The sequence below is a fragment of the Harpegnathos saltator genome, unplaced genomic scaffold, assembly GCF_003227715.2.
Source record: "Harpegnathos saltator strain DR-91 unplaced genomic scaffold, Hsal_v8.6 scaffold132, whole genome shotgun sequence".
Classification (NCBI taxonomy): domain Eukaryota; kingdom Metazoa; phylum Arthropoda; class Insecta; order Hymenoptera; family Formicidae; genus Harpegnathos; species Harpegnathos saltator.
Window position 1 is genome coordinate 737,170 of NW_020229909.1, and position 17,222 is coordinate 754,391.

The 17,222-nt window shown below is 48.0% G+C and overlaps 2 protein-coding genes across 7 annotated transcripts in view; one reads left to right on the forward strand and one right to left on the reverse strand.

Annotated features, from left to right (window-relative positions):
• Positions 1-17,222, reverse strand: part of LOC105188880 (UNC93-like protein) — a 138,729-nt gene that overhangs the window by 87,611 nt on the left and 33,896 nt on the right. The gene's annotated exons all lie outside the window — the stretch shown is intronic.
• Glurb (metabotropic glutamate receptor B) overlaps positions 1-17,222 on the forward strand; it is a 142,557-nt gene that overhangs the window by 59,365 nt on the left and 65,970 nt on the right. For 2 of the 6 annotated variants that reach the window (XM_025307931.1, XM_025307933.1), the window contains exon 1: positions 10,658-11,131. The exons of 2 other annotated variants lie outside the window; for them this stretch is intronic. The gene's annotated coding sequence lies outside the window, so the exon portion shown is untranslated. Of the gene's footprint in view, positions 1-10,657; positions 11,144-17,222 lie in introns of those variants that run through there. 2 more of the 6 variants (XM_025307932.1, XM_025307934.1) reach the window with 2 other exon arrangements.

Below are 17,222 nucleotides of genomic sequence, written 5' to 3' on the forward strand. Positions count from 1 at the left end.
AAGTGTTACCCGCTTGCGCGGGGAGAGCGAGCGAGATCGAAAGGGGATTATCGAATAAGCCGCGGAGATAATTTCCGATATGTTGCTGCCATTGATGGAAGCACCGTGACGACGCGAGCCTATATAATATCTTGGGGGAAATTTCCAGCCGGGAAATTACTCCGGCGAGACCATCGCCGCATAATTTCTGGCGGGACGAGATTGTATTGACTTATTTCGTTATCGCCTTGGCGCGACGCAACGACCGAATTTATATGCGCGCTTGGCGGAAAATGCATACATACATGTCGTAGCGTGTGCGTGTATACACCATATGAGAAGCTGCATTGTCGCTCCTTTTCACCGAAGGTGTTGACGCGCCGGAGAATAAAAGGGAAATTACTACGACTAGTCTCTAACGTTGCTCGCGGATAACGCGGATGTTGTGCGAGTCGAAGGTTAATCGATTCGTTAGTATTATAATGAATATTACGGAACATTGTGTTTATGAAAGAAAACAGGCTTATGAAGTTACGAAGCAGATAGTCGCGGTAGAAATTAAAAATTCACAGACAATATAAATGTAATCTCGCCGGAGCTACATACACTGTGCGCAACTTTTAATCCGATTTTAAGAAGTAAACGCGACGTCAATTATGAAAAGCTACTTTATGTTTGAGAGAGTAATGCTCATCCTTATCGTGGATAAATAAAGCAGCGGTAAACGTCAGCGGGAAGGTCAGCGGAGCTTTCGTATCCTGAGGAAGCTGTGGAAGCTCGACTAACCCGCTGTCGGTAAGTTTCCAGCGTGATAAAGCTCCATTTGTGAGCTTTTCACGAGGAGTACCGACGAACCCGCTGTTATAAGCAAAAACGCCAACGTACGATAAATCATTCCGCGAGCACTTTTCATCGCCATCGGTCAATAACACAAATCAGACGGATTCTACGAATGCAGGATTCTTGAATGCACTTAAATAATTGATCGTGGGTGCCATTATATCCGTGCGTGTTAAATGGCACTCGAATAAATCGTGCTCTACCGCGGTCGTGGATAAAATGAAAGCCGACGTGCGTCTATAATCCTACCAAGAGTCAAATGTATTACGGTAATAAATAATAGGACACATAAAATACGCGCGATTTAACATCGTTAGCGCGCCAGCACTCTCGATGAGCACAGAGAGAAGAAGAGTGCCGTAGCTGCTAAATCGAAATTTGCCTCTCCGCCTAACTTTTACATTTGCACGCGCAACGCGTGTAATCGCTCAGCGACGTACGGCGTCAACCACATGATGCATTGTCGGCCACGAAGAGGGAGGAAGAAGCGCACGTGTTTTTTTCCTCCGCACCGGCGGGACAATGCGGAGAAACGCGATGTTGAAATTCTGCGGCCTCTGTGTTTTTCAATCCGTAAAGTTTTCGCAAAAATATCACCCCCGCGAGTTAACACGTTCGCTTGCTCTCCAGCAATATGTAGAATCATTTGAAATTCAAAAGAAACAAGCAGTCTCTCTGCATGCGGTAAAAATTTCTCCGCAACGACCTCAGCCGAAGTTACGCCGTAAGGAAGGTGACGCGTCACGAGTTCGCTGTGATAACACCCGAAAGATTAAAGTCGTTGTATTATTCAACGGATGGCACGTCCGAGCGATGTCGACTCTCTCTCTCTCTCTCTCGCTCTCTCTCTCTCTCCCTCTCTCTCTCTCTCTCTCTCTCTCTCTCTCTCTCTCTCTCTCTCCCCCTCCCTCCCTCCCTCCCTCCCTCTCTCCCTCTCTCTCTCTCTCTCTCTCTCTCTCTCTCTCTCTCACCCCCGCGGGTTAGGAATTCTCTATTCGACCCTCATATTTAATCTTGACTGAGGTTAATAGGCGCCGGCAAACGCGCGCGACGTACTGCACTCACCCTGAGCTCGCGCTCCGCCAGCTGACACAGTCAGCTCGTTGATATTCACGACGAGTATAACGGCTTTTATTGATACTTTTACGGGCACGGGCTCTTGAGCGGCTTATACTCGTAGGTACGGATAAGCCGCATGCGACGTACATACACGCGCTCGCCGAAATGCCAATTTGAGAGCGTCAGGGCGGCTCGTTAAAAATCACCGCTAAGCGAAGGCAGGTTTTTAAACAACGCGTCGGCTAAATCCCGCGGAGTCCTTTAATTTCACAATAAAACCACGAATCGATACATAGCTCTCGTGTTGCTCTCATTGCGGGCTATTAATTCGCGCCAGTAAAATTTTCGAGGAAACGAACAGTGGAGAGAGACAGACACAGAGAGAGAGAGAGAGAGAGAGAGAGAGAGAGCACTCTGTGGTTTACTATGGATAGCCTCCGGCCGACAATCGCGCACGCAGCAGTTTTGAACATTTTTATGTTATCGAGGCGCAACTTGTATACTGCAGCGCGTATATTACATATGAGCGTTTAAAGTGGAAATGTGAGGTGTAATAACGATAAAATAAAGAACGATATCTCTCTTGCGACATATGCATAATCCGCTTCTCGAGGCAAAGTCTGTTACGTAAATCCAATGTATACACATACACACACACACATAAAACCGTACACGTTCATTTTCATGATATATACCACGCGAGCGAAAGAAATGGTAACAGAGATAGCCAGAAGCAAATTGATTCAGCATGTTCGAGGTATCTATGAATAATCTTCAAATCGATGGACCTTTATAAGCCGTTAATTAATACTGCATGCCGAATTTCCGCCTGCAAGGGAGAGTCGCGACCGCTGCGGTCTATAATTATTATAGCGCTTGATAAACTCGGACTCTGCATACTGGGTGCATCGCAAAATTGCGACGACCGCAATTGTCATCGCGAGACGCTGGCGGCGTTTCGGGCGGCGTATCTGACTTTAAAGCGCCGTTAGTAAAAATAAAAGCACACGGGAAGGTCGTTCCGGAACGGAAAGGTCTCGAGGGCTTTAGTTATTTGCATATATCGACCATTTCGATAACGATTACGACAGAGTCGTTATGTTGTGCAACACACAAGAGAACGTTGCTGCGAAAACAGGAGAGAAAAAGCGACGAAGCAGGAGAACGGCGGGCAGGAGAAGAGAAACGTTTCCAAAAACGAGGTCGGAACGAGAGTCTCAACGAGTCTCTTTCTTGAGGCTAAGTCTAATGCAGAATGAAACGAAATTGTCATAGCGCAAAATGCACGACGAGAAACAGAGAGAGAGACAGAGAGAGAGAGAGAGAGAGAGAGAGAGAGAGAGAGACAGACAGAGAGAGACAGAGAGAGAGAGAGAGAGAGAGAGAGAGAAACAGAGAGAGAGAGAGAGAGAATGTGTGTGTGTGTGTATGCGTATGCGGCTCCGTAACGCGCGTCTCAGCTCGCCGTTGGATTCGCTTCGCGAGAGACACCAGGTGCAATGCTAATGCACCGTGTTTCGCGGGTCTCGCTACGATGATATTTGAATCGACTGCGGACCCATAAATAGAATCATCGTGCTATAACGCCTAACACTTGATTACAGTGTCGCGCTATATACACGTTGCGCGCGGTTGACAGCGGGGCGCGTTACGAAATGTTCTCTCGGGCCGGTATTATCCGATATGTAGAATCGAAAATCGGCAAATTCCACACGCGACTGCCTTGTCCTAATAATTTTGCAAAACTGTCGATCGAGCGGTAAGCGATCCGCATGCCGTGCGGATTTCACACACGTGCTTCGCCTCTTCCCAATCAAAGCTCTGTCCCTTTTTCTTTTTTCTTTTTTGCACAACGCGCGTCGTAAAAATGATGATCCCTCGTCGTTAATCAAACTATTAATAACGGACTCTCTTTCCTCATCAGCGAAGTGAAACGCCTTGGGCGACGATAATGCCGCATTCAACCAACACGCGCGCACGCCAAAGGCTCTCTCGATTGTGACTGAACGCGCGTCGTTGTTGTTTGGGCTTTCCGCCAAATTGTACGTTCGCAAGTAGCGGAATTCATTCATAACTGACAGATGCACGACGAGCCGCTCCTACTGTACCCTCCGCTTAGAACGCGAGCGCGTTTTTGCGAGCGAGCGCTGCACGCGAGCTCCCGAGATAACGTAGCTTCTAGTGGCGAACTGTGCAATTTGTCACGACTTACTTCTCGACGAACGATTTAAAAACAACATTTTTCAATGGCGCGACTCCGGCCGGGGCAACGCCGCACGGAGATAATGGCAAAATCGAAGCGATATCGCTGTACCGAGCACGGAAGCGAGCGGATAGCGGAACGACTGTATGAAAGCTTAATGACTAGACTCTCAACCGACGAATGGGGCTCTCTCTCTCTCTCTCTCTCTCTCTCTCTCTCTCTCTCTCTCTCTCTCTCTCTCTCTCTCTCTCGTTTGCGGCGTGAAAAAAGGTTCGTTCGCAGGAATGGACACGAATTTGCGGGATTTGTAGCTGGCCGTTAAAAAATTAACCGTGCGAGAGCTTTTGAGCGCTCGTTTCATTTCATCGCGACTCATTAATTAATTACGTCTAATTAGCAGGAGAACGTGAAGCGACCTTAGGTCATTATCCGTGAAAGAGTAATCTCGCGGCGTAATGTAAGCGCGAAGAAGCCCCTTTTTTCGTCTTCCAGCGCGGGAGAGAGAAGGAAACGGGTTCGCAATATTCTCTTCGCGAGCTGCCGCTTCGCGATCAGCTTGCACGGCCCGTCGAAAGCAACGGCGTTTTTCGATAATCTCTTGCATCGGCGACATTCCGCGGGGATCCGACATCGTAAAAAGTGACAGACACCAATCGCGAGACGAGACTCGCGAAAGGAACTCAGACTTCCTCGCGACTTCGTCGCGATTCGGGCACGTTGTAGCTTCTGCGAAACTTGGATTGCTAAAATCCTTGGATTGCTAAAAGCGGCTGTTAGATGTAAATTTCGATATCATTAAACTTCCTTGGCAAGCGCCAATGAACGCGCGCGCTCTCTCTCTCTCTCTCTCTCTCTCTCTCTCTCTTCCTTCCCAACGAGGGCCGAGTTGTTGATCAATGTTACGGAAACGTGGAACGCCGCGGTAGAATATTTAAACGCGCGCTCGTGGCCAATATAACGGGAACATCAAACGCGCCTTGCTGCCTTTGTGCGGCGACACACAACATCGTAACATATCTTTATATCGGCTATTTTTCGCAACTCCCATTCGACGGACACTGCCATTTTCTGCGAGTCCGGTCCGGTAATGATTACCTCGGCGCTGCCGGCGATCGTTTGTCATGTGAATGGGCGACATTCCAAAAATTACTCCCTGCTGATAGCTTCTCCGCGCGTATTACCGACGTATTTTTTTTGTTTTTTTCTTTTTACAGCCAACTCGCCAAAAGAATATTTGTCTGTGTTTTCGCACGCGGCTTTGCCGCGCACAGCAGAGATGCGCGAGTTTAAATGTTTATAAAATGCACGCATTAACGCACGTCGACGTCGTGATTATCGAAGAGGCAAATTACTCGGTTAAATAGCTGCTCTTCGTCATAAATTCGCAACAAGAGAGAGAATCGCGTTCGACTAAAGCTTCGCGAGTAAAAACCGCGAGGTTTTCATCAGCCAGGTAGCGTTTGACGAGTTTTAAACCGAAAGCCTCGCATAAATTAGTGCTGGATACATGTTACTTTTTTGCCACGGTTTATACACGCCCGACAGCGGAGGTTTGCTGAACGCTCGTTACGAGCACTTTTCTCGTCATTTTTCTTCCGTTGGCGAGGCAAATTTTGCGCCGAGTGTGCTGCAACACTTTTACAAAAGGAACTCTGCGAAATTTTCATCGCACCGAGTATCGAGTCACTCACGGATACTCGCTACGAAACATTTCCGAGAGAGATTGCCGTCTAATGTTTCCCACGTGGTATCTCAAGTGTTATCTCAAGACTTTAGCTAATATCGTACAAGCGACGACGAGCACTACGCGAGGAATGTACTCTTGAGTGATGCACGGTTGCGAATGTTCCGCTAAGAATTGATTATCGGTGTTGAGCCGGCGAGACATATATATCACCCGGCTGTAATTCAATGCAGAGCCGATACTGATTGCCACCGCTGGTGGGCAATATCGAAAATACCACACCTGGTAATGGCCCGATACAAAGGCGATCGTAAAAGTCTGGCGTTGCAGTCGCATGCTTGAAACCGCGTCAAGTTGCATCAGATAACACTCCAAGTTTTTCTCTTATTCTTCTTCCATCCGCGCACAAGATCCGCCACGAGAAAGGTCAAAATCAAGTGGTCGCTGTTGAAGTAAGCTTTGCGCGCTTACTTCTTCCTCAGAAAACCATTATTCCGATCTCATTTTCAAAGAAGTTTGCCGCGAAACTCAGTCGCCAAGCGTTCAAAAACGTGACTGGTTTGCAATATCTCGCAAAAATTATTCAAATTTATACAACGATGCATTTTATACTCTCCATTGACGTTGAGTGAAACTGAATCGAATAAATATTCTTGCCACGTAACATCTCTTTCAAGCAAAACATGTCACGAGGCCCTAAACGGTGAAACACGTTGCGAAGGAACAATTCCGGCAAACACTCACACGGAAAAAGGTACAAAAAGTGCAGCCTATATATCCGAAATTTATATTTTACATTTCATTTATTTTCTCATTTATACGTTGAGCACGCGGCGCCGTTTTCCCAAACGGCATCGCCCAAGATAAATAATAATAGAGAACAGGATAATTTTTCAACGTTTCACGTTCCGCGCGCTTGTTGCGTGAACCGGCGGCCGAGGGGCTAAATCACTTCGGTGGCCCGGTGAAAGCTAATCCGAGACAAAGCTTTAGATATTCTTAACAAATCACAGTCGATTGCACGGTTACGGCCCGGCACTTAACGAACTTATCTCGGCTCCCTCCGAGAGAGAATTGATCACCGAGATATAAGGCTTCCGGCACGAATTTCCGAAGCCACCTCGGCCGGCTCCTCCGGCTACGTGATCTCATAAGTAACTGCACAAAAACACGCTTAATCCATTTTCCGCGGCCACCAGCGCACCACCAGCGCCGAGCACCGAGTGCAACCGCGCGATCGCTATCGTTGCCCGCCATTCTGCGAAACGTCGTTCGGTGCATTCGCGACTCCACAGATTGCCGCAAACAGACGGTGTATATCGTTTCGTTTCCCATTTACCAGGTTTGCTCGCTCGCTCCACACATACCGGCGACGCAAAGGATTAAACGACACGCCAAAAAGCTCGAACGTCCGACCTTTCTCTAAAGGCATCGCGGTAACGCGTCTGAATCTCCTCCCATTCGCGCGCTCGTTGACCATATTGACCTTTGCGTTTTTCATTTTCGACACGGCGCTGCGCGAATCTCGAAAATGGATATCTCTCGCGCGACAGATATTCTCCCTCCCCCTCCCCTCTCTCTCTCTCTCTCTCTCTCTCTCTCTCTCTCTCTGTCTCTCTGTCTCTCTGTCTCTCTGTCTGTCTGTCTGTCTATCTCTCGTCTTCCTTCTTCTCTCTCGCGCCGAATCTCAAACAATATCTGCATTATTTTTATCGACCTCACGGCGGTACCAGCCATCGAGAAGTCGTTCCGACGCTCGACTTGGCGCGGCTCGTCGTGGCGGCCTTAACGTGGGATTTTATCGGAGGCGGAATTCGATTTCGGCAAGCACCGCGGAAGCGCCAGGGCGCTCCATGTTGCCATTAATTTCTATGCATCCGCCACTTCTGCGCGCACGTTGCAATAGATTCGCCGACTACTGCACGCGCGCGGTAACTAACTTTCGTGTCGAATTTCGGCGACACAATACTCTTGCGCGAGGAACAGATGTTGCGTGTTTCTAGAAATTGCTCGCGATCTGCCCGATAAATTAATCGCGCTGCATATTGGCGCGCCGGTCAAATCGGCCCGGCCGTTTCTGCCGGTGCGCAGTTGCGACGCTGCCGCTCATGGAAAATTAAATTTTTGCGAGCTGCAAAAACTTCCGCGGCGATGTGTGACGCCAGTGTTCTCGCTCATGTGTTCTATCGCTGCTCCGCTGTATAGCGGATGTCCGAGCATCCCCCCCTCCTCTGCCTCCCATCCCCTCGGGCCGAGTGTGCGAGCTACACGGCTAAGGGCAGATTGAAATCGCGACGGATTAATTAGTCGATCTCTTAACAGCTGATACGTTCTCCGGCGAAACGACTGAGCACAAAATCTCTCTCTCTCTCTCTCTCTCTCTCTCTCTCTCTCGCCCTCTTCTTCTCTTCTCTCATTTCTCCTCGGTCAAACTAGCTCCCGCTTGTCCTCCGCTTTTTTCCAATTACCGTCCACGATCACTAAGTGGATAGATTGTATCTCGTTGCTGCTTAGACTTCGCGCAATCGCATCTTGTAAAACATAGTCAGACGTGAAAAAGCCGCGATTTTGCAAAAAAGCTCCCGGCAATTCCCCGAGTACGGCAAGATAATTCGAGTCGCGCGCGCGCGCGGCCATCGCGATAAATCGGCTAGACCGCGACATCGGCCGTCGGTGACGTGACCTGCCCGGCTGGCCCGTTTTCTCCTCTCTTGCCATGATTCAACCAAGTTATTTAGAAATTCCCTTGGCGCGACTCGAGAGACGTCGATCCCTTCCCCCCAGCTGCCGGAGGTGAATGACGACGTACGGCCGGGAAATCTCGCGACGTTTTATCCGATTTAATCGGAAACGTATATCTAACGCTTCAGCTCGCCGCTCAGGTCCTCTTTGAGGTCGCTTGGCACGTACCCAGCTGAGGAACAAACGTTCCGGGCGACCGTCGCCTTTTACTCCGCCCGCAGGCAACGCATTGGCCGACCGTGTGCGGGAAGCCGCGAACGGCGTTAAAATGTGCGGAGCACGAGGGCGGTCGCGAACGTGGTCAATGTGTAACCAAGCGATCCCTCTATTGTTTGTCATTAAGGGGACTGGACGGTCGGATGAAACTGAAAAATCGTGCGCGTTTTTGATAATGATTTTTTGTGACGAACTGAATAAATGTGCAGGAATGAAAATTTTACATATATTTATATAACATATAAAGAGTAGAAGAATTTTGTCTTTAGACGAATATTCATATAAATATACGTCCACTTAAATTTTAAACGCGTTTCTCTCGAAATTTTATTGTTCAACTTTTTGCAGTGATTTCTCCGAAACTGAGCTTCGTGTCGATTTGAAATTTTAAAGCAATAATATTTGTTCATGTGGCTCTCGGGTGAACCATCGTGGACAACTCCGTCAAAATATTTCACTCCGAGATATTAATTCTTTTATTGTAAAAGAAGTGAAAAATTTGAATTTTTTCCTAATAATAGCTGCCATTTTGTTAATTTCGTTCGGTTTTTCTTTCTAGTGCTTCACCGGATAACGATAAGCCTCCTTCAAGATTTCTAGCTAAAATTCGCTCTGATCGGACCACCGAGAGCCGAGATATTACTGCAAAAACGATACAAAAACGCTTGAAAAAAAAAGAAGGAGAGTATATTTCAGCTATATATATCGTATATTTATACGAGTATTTGTTAATAAACAAAATTTTTCTACTCTTCATATGTATTCATACGTATAAATATACGTAAAATCTTCATTCTTGCACATTTATTCAGTTGATCGCAAAATATTATCAAAAACAAGCACGATTTTTCAGCAATTTGACCCTTCAGTCCCCTTAAGCCGTTTGCTGACGGCGTCGGAGTAATTTATCGCAACTTGGTTCGCCGTTGATACGCCGCGAGAAAGTATCTGCACAAAAGACAGCCGCATCTGCCGTGGATGCGCCGCGATTTCGCGCGCGAGAGCCTCCGCGAAAAGCGTAGCGTACACGCGTGACCAGCGATACCGGAAGAACGTAAATGAAAAGCAAAAAGACGCCTCTCTTGGAGCGACGGCAGGCGACGGTGACGGTGAGTATTGACGGGTTTTGGGGTGGTTTATTTCTGTTATGACAGGATGCGGTATACCGTGTAAACTAATTACCGCGATATTTTAGCCTGCGCGGAACCTCTGCCGGCTGCGAAATTACGTTGTGACTCTCGACAAGGAAACATTCCAAAGCCGGGCTAATTTATTATTACCAAAACACGCAGTGTATCGCAAAGATACACGCTAAAACCTAATTGCATTCTTAATTACTCACGATGCCGCAGCTGGAGCATGAAAATTCATAGCGACAAAATCTCGCCCGCATTACTCTCTCATTCTCCGCTATTTAATTAAGATGTACGCAAGCACGTTTCCCTCCGCGACCGGCGCGTTTGCGCTGTTTTGCATCGTTCCGAGATCTCCGTGGGAGAGGGAAGAAAAGAGGGAGAGGGGAAGAAGAAGAGGGGGGAGGGAGGGAGAGATCGGGGAATACTTCAACTTTTGATGAAAACGGAAGAAAAAGGCGAGGAAAAAGAAAAACATTCCCCTGGAACGAACAATCGAATCTCGCTTGGCTCTGTCCCCCCGTCTGTCCCTCGCGTGCGTGAAATTCTTCCGTCTTCAAAAATCTCCAACTCTCAACCCCGGGAGTACCATTCAACTCGAGATTACGCGTTATCGAACCAAAGGGCGTAGATTAGCGGTGAATCATGACGCGAGACGGCGAGGAAAAGGTGCCGCGGCAAGAAACGGCGAAGAGAAGAAAGGACCCACGAGAGAAAATGGTCAGATCGCTCGGCGCAGAGGGGTCGGAGGAGGGTAGGAGAGGAGGCCGGGAGGAGGGTTGATACGTTCGAGGAGGGTAGCGTTGATGCAGTCGCACCAGCCAGTCAGTGGCTGCTACGGCACAGTAGCGCGCGCGCGCGAGCGTGCTCCCTTCCGAGCTGTTTTCAGGCCCGTCGTGCGCGATTAAAGCCGCGATTCTCCGCCGCGCCGGGAGGAAGACACGATGAAAAATTCGCTTCGATCGACGCGCGACGGTCTCGTCGGCTCGACAGCCGACGACGGCCTCCGGCCATCGTTGTCGTTCCCCTTTCCCGCCGTTCGCTCTTCCGAATCACGCTCGATGGTGATCCGCGTGATGTTCGAGTGACGAAGAGGACGAGAATTTTTAGCCGAGCACTCGTTGTCCGCCGGGTTTTCTTCCTCGCCTGACGAAACTATCGTAGATCGTGCGTCGTCGCCGCGGCGACGGAAGATCGGACCATGTGGGTAAAGTGTCACGAGATTAACGTAAATGCCTCCTTGGCGCGCGCTGTGTAAAACGGCCGAAGTCACGGGTAATCAAACAGGTGGACTTTGATTAGCGAGAGGCTAGTTTTTTCTGCTCGATGAGACGTCTTTTTCCTGCGCGGAGACTTACGACTCGACTCTCGCGCCGTGTGACAGCGACGATTTATCACAATGGAATTATATCGTTATCGACCGCTTTCGTCGAGGCGTCCTCCCGTTTGCTCAAACACACCCGTTCAAATTCATTCGTTATTATTTACGAGGAGGGACGCGTAATTATTCGGTATGATAATAGCGAGTGAGAAAGACAGAGAAAAAGGGGGAGAGAGAGAGAGAGAGAGAGAGAGAGAGAGAGAAAGAGGGAGGAAAATATACCAAAGTGTGGAATTTGCTGGCGTTTGAAAAAAAAGTGCGCTGTGTGTGTGTGTGTGTGTGTGTGGTTAGTGCACCTGTTTAATGTAATGTTCTTCAAGCGCATGTTTTTAAACACGTTCTGTTAGATTATCTCCTAGCAATCCATCTAACGGTGGAGTTCAAAGCGGCACAACGGTTAAATCGCTCAGTTTTTATTCAGCTTTCATCAAAAACTCGTTGGTTCAATCGTGCAAACGCAGATTTTCTCTCTCAGCAAGAGTTTTCGAGTCGTATTTATCTATCGTATTCATACTTCTGACATCCACTGCAGTAATTATCGTGGAAGCGTTGAAAAAGTCCTTCTGCGTCGAGACAGAGAATAATTTCGCGACCATCAAAGGCGAACGAGTGAATAAACGCGCGATGGAAATGATTAGTTCAATCGACTGTCGAAGAGGCAAGAATCTCGATCGTGTGATAGAAAAATGTGTATGATAAAAAATTAAATCGAATGTTTATACATGCGCGTGACTCTCTCTCTCTCTCTCTCTCTCTCTCTCTCCCTCTCTTTTTCTTTTATCTTCTCTTCTCTTTTTCTTTCTCTTCCTCTCTCAACTCGAAGCTCGCTCAAGTTCGACACAGTGAAATGCTGCGCGCGAGTGACGTTTCCTGACGGGGCAAAATTCAATTATAAGTAAGAAATATCTTTTGAAAGATAAAGAGTACTATTATATACCGTGCAAACATTTCTTTTCCATTAGCTCTCTCTCTCTCTCTCTCTCTCTCTTTCTCTCTCTCTATATATATATATATATATGCACACACACACAAAGTTTAAGTTACTCTCGACACATAACAGCACACAGCTCCCCGGTAAAAGCATTCGCACCGGAGGCGTCATGCGGGGCGGGTTTGTTTCGACATGACGTGCGCCCTTGAATAATTCACGAATAATTAGTTTTCAATATTATCGCTGGTTATGTAATGTCGCATGTCACAACTACCTCGGGTCTCGGTTGAGATGTAATCTAACTTTCGCGGCGCTAGAAGACGCCGTTGAAAATGTCAACTTTCTCGAGGATGTGGACGAGGAGAGAACGACGACACAAAAATTCTAGCTAAGCAATCTTGTCTCGCGCGCAGCTAAATAGAAACTTTTGGAAATACGAGCGAGCCGCGGGAGAGCTTGTTAAGGTTTGACCAATTTACGCGACGTGACAGTTTGAGTAGATACTTTATTACGGCCCGGCTAGCTAGCCGAGGGTAGCTGAATCGCGCTCTCTCGGCGCTCTGTGACATAAGTTCGGTAAAGATCCTCGCCGCATTTCGGCCGAATTTGGCGAATCGCCAATAAATTAGTTGGCATGCAGTCGCCGTTAACTCTCTCTCTCTCTCTCTCTCTGCCGCCTAATTACTCACGGTGTAGTTGGCACTTTGAAAATTAGCACATTTTCATTCCAGTGTTTGTTAGGCGCGCGAGCCTCAACTTGTTCGCAATCGCACCCGACCGCCCGACGCAAAATACAATCGCAAACGGCAACGAATTAAATAAATACATGAATTAAGTAAATATGTTGACGGTGGTTAAATAGTGACCTTTGATAAAGATGATATTTCGACAAATAGTGCCAATTAATTGATACGAATGTGACAGATAGTTTGGCGGGCGTTAATTAACATGTCATACAGTCCGCGTATACCACAACAGTTTTACATAACATAAATTATTCAGTGTATTATAATAGCGGCTATAATAGCCGTACATGTCTAGTCACTCTGTATAAATAACATGAGCTAAATTAAATCACGTTAATTAGCATAAATGTAAATCGGAATGAGAGAAAGAGCGAAAGAAGGAGAGAGAGGAAGAGAGAGAGAGAGGGAGAAAGAAAGAGAGAGAGAGAGGGAGAAAGAAACAGAGAGAGAGAGAGAGAGAGAGAGAGAGAGAGAGAGAGAGAGAGAGAGAGAGAGAGAGAGAGAGAGAGAGAGAGAGAGAGAGAGAGAGAGAGAGAGAGAGAGCGATGCATATCAATGTCGGCTATTACAAAGTATGAATAGTGAATCGCATCTAAAATTGTATACAAAAGAGATCTTGGCAGCCACGGAATCGCTTCAGAAGGAGAAAGAGAAGGAAGCTATTCTATTAACTAATTGTATTTACTCCAATCGCGTGTGCACGCCCGCGTAGCTTCGCCCGCTTTTATTTTGCATATATTATTTCATCAAAGTATCGTATAGCCGGCGATTATCGATCGTCGGATCCCGGTTCGTGATTGCGCGGCCAACTCGCGCGGCGAAAACCAATCGATTCGATAAACCGATGTCCCGCAATCAGCGTAAATTTACCATCCACCGAAAAACGACGCACCGTTAATAAACGGCCGGGTTGCTCTCGTCCCGTGCCGTGTCCCGGCGTCAACGAAATCGACTTTCCCGTGCGCTTCGATATCACCGGCGAATCGTTATCGTTATTTAGTGGTTAATACGATGGTCGTTGACCGGGCTTGGGCGCGCATCTCTCCGTATATTACTACGTTTTCGGATTGTAAATAAAATCGCCGGCGAGATATAACCAGGCGGAATTGAAAGGGTACACGCAAAGCGACGGGTTCGTATTTGCGCAACTGACGAATTTGTCAAGCGGCATATTTTTACGACGACTATCTTGAATCGAGGAATTTTATCGCGCCAATCGCAGCTCCATCTTTATTACCGTCGATTTGTGATATCTTGCGATTTGCAACACATGAACCGTGTCCTTACTTTGGGCATCCGCGATTGACATTGCGTATTCAGTTTTGAAACACATTTTGCTCGATCTTTGTAATCGGTGAAATTTTATGAAAATTATTGCAACGTAAGCGCGGTTTTTTCGACCGCAATATTTTGCTGAAAAGTGTTTATGCGTAAATCTGCGATGTGATTTCGTGCGAAACTGATAAATAACAACTTCGTAACTTGCGGTGCGATAAATATTTGAAAATAATCGTCGATATCGAAAAGTCTGACGATTGCCAGTTTTGCGTTTGGTTTTTTGAACCAAAGAAAAACCTGAAATATCGGCTATCGATTATTCGCATCGTCGACAAAGCTCTCTATCGCGGTATTCTTGCCGATAGTTTCTGAATATTTTAACGCTTCCGGCTTCAATTATCAACGGGAGAATAGTCATGGAATATTAAATCCTATTTTCAATAATACCAACTTTGGCTAAACTTCTATTAACAGCGGATACATGTTGCCAATCAACAATATTGTACATTGTTATTATTTCATAGTACAAAGGGAACAAACGGTTAGCTCTCGCGTGACATATGTTTAACATCAATTTTCCAGCTGATAAAAATAACCGACAACACCATTTGTCAAAGTTGCGCGTGACAAAGATATCATAATTAATTCTACACTTTAATTGATCCCATAATCGTATCAACGTTACCGTCTTGTCAGCAGAATAATGCCGCTAGAACGATGAAAAATAGCACCCCCGAAGCAATTGAAACAGAAATACAGAAGACACGCACGACCAGCGTTGCATTTCCCGTCGATGACCGCAGATTCGGCCGGCGTTTTCGGTCCACCTCAGGTTCCTCGCGTTTAGCATCGGTAGCACGAGTACCCCTCCGTGCGTCTTCAGCAAAATTGCCCAATTATGCTGAAGTTCCGCTTGAAATGAAGTCGAGCGTGAAGTTTTACCGTGCAAAGTTCCACATCCACCACCGCGCACCACCTTTACCTCGAATATTAACACGTTGGCTAATATTCGCCGCTTATACCTTCCTCTCCAAGAGCGAGGCTCCAAGCCGAGTCGAGCTTTATATAAACACACCAAAGTTTTACGCCCCTCGAAGAGTCGCGCCAAAGCCGAGCCAGAGCGATATACTCCCCGCGAAATCACTAATTAACAATTAAGCAGCGGTCAAACACAAAATATTCGAAATACTCGAATTTAGATACCGAGAGACATCTCCTCCGTTTACGTCGGCTGAATGTGACTCGTCGGCGAGAGTTCTTCGCGCCAGCAGATGCATCGGCAGGCTGTGCATGTTAATAAATCGCCCTCTGCGACCACAACGGGCCTCGCGGCCGTAAAACTCTCGAGCCGCGAGAGCTCGAGGCTCGAGGCCGGGGATACTCGGAGGAAATCGCGCCGCTTCCGCAATCTATATTTCCTTCGCCCGACACACACCGATCACACCCCCATTCCTCTGCTTCGTCCTTGGCGCGCGCTCGCGCGACCTTGTGCACAGAAATTGCCGCTACGAACGCTACCACAAGTACGTACATCGACGTCACGACGAGCAACAGGTCGTCTACGGTTGACACTTGGTCCTTGCTTATATTGAGCGATCGCACGTGGGATTATAAAGCGCGTTCTCCTTCTTCCGCAACGCATATCCGGCGCAATGTACATCCCGGGAAGAAATCGCACAAGAGCGAGAGCCTGTCCGTCGGGTCGCGGCGCCCGAGCCACCACGGGTTTCCGCCGGAAGTTGAGTCGTGCAACAGGTATACATTCCGCGGCGAGTTACGAGCCGAGAGAGAGAGAGAGAGAGAGAGAGAGAGGGAGTAGAGGCAGGACCCCCAATACCGTTCTGTTGCAACGATTGTTCGGCAAACTGAGAAGTTCGGCCGCGAACGACGCAACTTCTCGAGCGGCGTGGCCGCCACGTCAAAGTTTTTAATTATTCGAAGCTCGAAGTCGTTATCGACGCGCGACCGCACGCCCGCGCGCTCGTTCTCGTGCTCGTGCTGTGCGCACCCCCGCAATTTCTCGACCGTGCGACACCGGCGCTTCGTGACCAAGCAATTTAAACTTGCGGATCGCGCGGCACCACCTGCGGGTTCGAAGCGGCTTCGGCGGCGTATTAAAATCCGATAGCGGTCGCCGCGGACCTCACCGCGGATAGATAACTCCTCCGTCTTGGACTCCACGCTTGGACTCTAGACAGTTCGCTGTCGGGTCCGGGTGAGTGGTCGCACGCGCCCTCAGCTTCTCGCGTTCTCACCCCGTTGGATCTTTTTTTCCCGACTCTCGTCGCGCTATCGTTTGTTTCATCACGCTCTCACATGCGCATGCGGTATCAACAACGTTCGCAACGTTTGCGAGCGATAAAACGAGCATTGATCATAGTCAGCCGTAAAATATCCGGCTTAATGTCCGGTTAAACACAAAACATTAAAAAGAGGGAAGAGAGAGAGAGAGAGAGAGAGAGAGAGAGAGGGTGCGTTTGATATAATAGGCGATAAATATTTCTTTTTTTCGAGAGGCAAAACGAGGGGGCTGATAAGTCGGCGTGAAAACAATAGCGGGAGATCCAGGTCGGCGATATAAATCCCTTCCGTACTTTGGCGCGTAAAGCTGAAATCGGCAAACGTTTCGACGGCCGGCCGCGCGCTAATTCGCTACATTTCATCGGCACAGCGCGCGGAAACACGCTCGAGAACTCACACGACGGTGGTATCGAGAGTGAGAGAGAGTGAGAGAGAGAGAGAGAGAGAGAGAGAGAGAGAGAGAGAGAGGAAGAGAGGTTGTACGTATAAAATTCCACGGAGTTCAGCCGGAGTACAAATGCATCCGGCGGAGAGGACGGGTCTTTTGTAATAAAAGCGAACGGGAGATTGTGCGGATCAGCATCCCAGCGGCGCGCACACGTGTCGCCGCGCTGTTTGAAAGTCGCCGGTGACGGCATATATCCCGACGTGTCTTCCCTTGCGCCCGTGTACAGTGACCGTATCTCCGATGCAGAGCACGAGATGCGGAGGAACTCAATTACCCGCGAG